The following is a 3,068-nucleotide window of genomic DNA, read 5'->3' as shown; positions in this document are numbered from 1 at the left end:
CTGATGTAGGAAAACAGTGAATTATTTTAATTATTTTATTTTTCTTTATGCATCAGCTTTTAAATGGTTGGTGGAACACAAGCTGCTCAGCTTTTTCCATTGCACACCAGATGCTCCTTAAGGAACTAATTGTAGTTTGTCAGTAAATGTGCACCATACTCACTCAGAGACCTCTGAATGGATCAAAACATTCCACCTTGAGTTTGGGGGGTTGGTTTGGGGTTTTTATCCAACTTGAATTTATTAGTGAAACACCAGGCCTCTTCATAGAGAGACAAATTTGTAAACCTGTATGCCAGTAGCCTTTAGAGGAGAGGGAGCCCTTTGATCTCCACCGTGGTGTAACAAAGTCCTGAGACATCAGCTGGAGTCACCCTGTGCTCCCAGAGCCCTCACTGCTCCTCTGGCCTGCTCAGGGCACCTCTCAGCTTTTACTGCATGGCTTGGCTGTAGTGTGAGCTCCCTCCAGATCCCAAGCACTCCTAGGTAGGTGTCTTTTGGAAAGGTCCTGTTTGAAGCAAAGACTGTTGCCTGAAGTTTATGTTGAAGCAAAGTTGTGGCAGTTTGGTACTGAGCCCCTTGTGGATTCAGGGATGAGCTGTTTGTTCATGGGCAGCTGGGGTGTGATCCTGGGGCTGGGACAGGGCTGGGGCTGAGCCTGTTCCAAACCAAACTTCTGCCTTCAGCTTCATGCTTCCTCTTGGCTGCAATTCAAGGGTTTCTGAGCAAGTGATTTTTAAATCTGAAGTATTTCAGGTCTTTGTATGTATTGTTATTGTGTCTGAGAAACTTGGATCCTTCCTAGACATCCTCCTCATTGAAAGCTGACCCAGAAATCATGAGCTGTTGTGTACCTGAGGCCAGCCTGCTCATGAATTTTACTCCTGTGTTTCTGCTGTGCACAGGCTGTTTTCTAAGAACAGTTCACCAGTGCAGCTTAGGGATTTTGCTGTGGAGGAGAGTTCTAAACGTCACTTAACCCCTGTTTTCTTCCCCAGATCCTGTCTTTTGTATGCAGCAATCTCTGAATCATCAGGCAGAGTAGTTGGAAGAGGCTTTTGTTACTTAACCAGGCAATGTATCCAGCTGGGACTTAACTCTCAGAGAACTTCGTGTCCTTAAAAATGTGTCTTCTCAAAATGTCCACCAACCTTAAGTTTTTAGGAAGATTGGTTGTGTTCCAGGTCTTTGGAGAAAGGATTGAGCTTCCCTTTCTCCCAGATGACATTTGAGTAGAGAGAAGTTACTGAAGAGATTCTAACTGCAGATAAATCCTGCAAAGATGATAAATTATACTGAAAAAGTTCTTAAAATTCGTATTATTAAGAACAAATAGGGCAAAATCTTTGTGGTCCTGCAGAGCAAGATACAGAACCAGTTGGTTGGAAGAATCTTGATGTTCCACTCACCCTGTTCATGAGGCTGCAGTCACATCCTGGGAAATCCAGACCATCCCTCTTGCTGATGTGAAACTGTTCTTGGGTGAAGTTTATTGGAAAGTATTGACAGGATGCTTGAGCTGCAGCTGAGGTTTGTCAGTGTGTAAAGGAGGCTGGTTTAGTTCCTAAAACCTGAGCACCTGTTTCTCCAATTTTCCATCTGCACTGAGCATGGATGGGACTAAAAGGTTTCCCTTCACTTGAGCTGGCAGCAGGGAATTGCAGGGATGTGCTGGGAAGGTGCAGTGCCCCTCACTGATGGACCAGAACATCTGGAGAGCAAGGAGGAAATGAGCCCAGACAACAAAACTCTCCTGTTGAACTCAGAGGACAATTTCCTTATTTAAATCTGGCCTTAAATATATTTGTGATTATTGTCTGGAGTTTGCTGGAAGCTCCCTTCTGATGGTGTTTCTCCTGAAATGAGAGAATTTGTTAAGTGCATCTGAGCCCTCCATTGGTCTGGACTGATCTTGGCCGTTGTGGAGGCAGTGGCACAATTCAGGGAAGGAGCTTTGGGAACATTCCCTTCTTTTTGCCAGCACACTCTCAGTCCTGGAGAGGGCTAATTGCTTAAACTGCAACATTTTCCTGTTGCCCAATAGTTTTTGCAGAGGGAGGTAGGTGGGGAAGTCCTTCAGATGTGTATTTTTGGTGTGATGTGGAGAGTGTGATGAGAAACTTCCTTTTCTAGACTGTTCATCTAAGGGCAGAGGTGCTATTCTATGAACCACTTTCAGAGGCTTTTTGCATAGAATGATATTAAAATTTGTGGCTCTCTGGTTCCAGCCTTAAGGGAGGGAAAGAAATCTATTTTCCACAATCCACTTCCTAAAAGCCACTTAGACTAGCATATAGGATATCTGTGTTAGGAAAACTAGAGGCTAACTTGGCATTTGGTTCTGAATTTAACTTTTTTTGTTCTTGCTGCAGTTTTATTAAAAGCAAGATTCTCTTCCCCTCTCTTTTTAATACTCCTAGAAGAGTCAGAAGGGTGTCACTGGCTCAGTTCCAACCCTGCTGGCCCATTTCTACCCAAGGAAGGATCAAGAGGACACCTGGAATTTTGGTCTCAAGCTAAATTTTAGGAAATATCTGTTAGACTTTTGAGAAATGAAAATGTACTTCCTCTTTTGAAGCTCTTGGATTTTAGAATGAATTTTAGTAATGCTTCTAGCACATAAAATAAGCGTTGAGAATTTTTAGTTTGTTGTCAGGTTTAAATTTTCTGATGGCCTTAAACATACCTGTATATATGTCTTTGCAGTTCTTAAACTCAGCGTTGGGAACAAATTGGTCCATGGCTTATGTAAACACTTGACAAATAAATCTATTTAAATGTTTTATGTCCTTCCCTTTTAACAAATATTTCATACCTAAAGGGATTGTCTTGCTACACTTCTGTTGCATTGGTGGTTTTGTCTCAGTGACTGGATTTAACTGGGTTCGCCTAAAAGAAAATTGTTTTACAGCCTTTATGATTATTAATTCAGTATTTTTATCATATTTTTGTTATATTTGGAAACCACCCCAAATACATCCAGTGGTATTAAACACATTTTTCCTACGCTGTCACCTGGTTTTAAATACTTCATTGTTTGTGTTCAAGTTAAAAAAAGGCAGTATTAA

Source organism: Zonotrichia leucophrys, chromosome 5 (assembly GCF_028769735.1).
Source record: "Zonotrichia leucophrys gambelii isolate GWCS_2022_RI chromosome 5, RI_Zleu_2.0, whole genome shotgun sequence".
In the NCBI taxonomy this organism is placed as follows: domain Eukaryota; kingdom Metazoa; phylum Chordata; class Aves; order Passeriformes; family Passerellidae; genus Zonotrichia; species Zonotrichia leucophrys.
The sequence above is the reverse complement of the archived record's forward strand: the minus strand, read 5'-3'. Positions refer to the sequence as shown.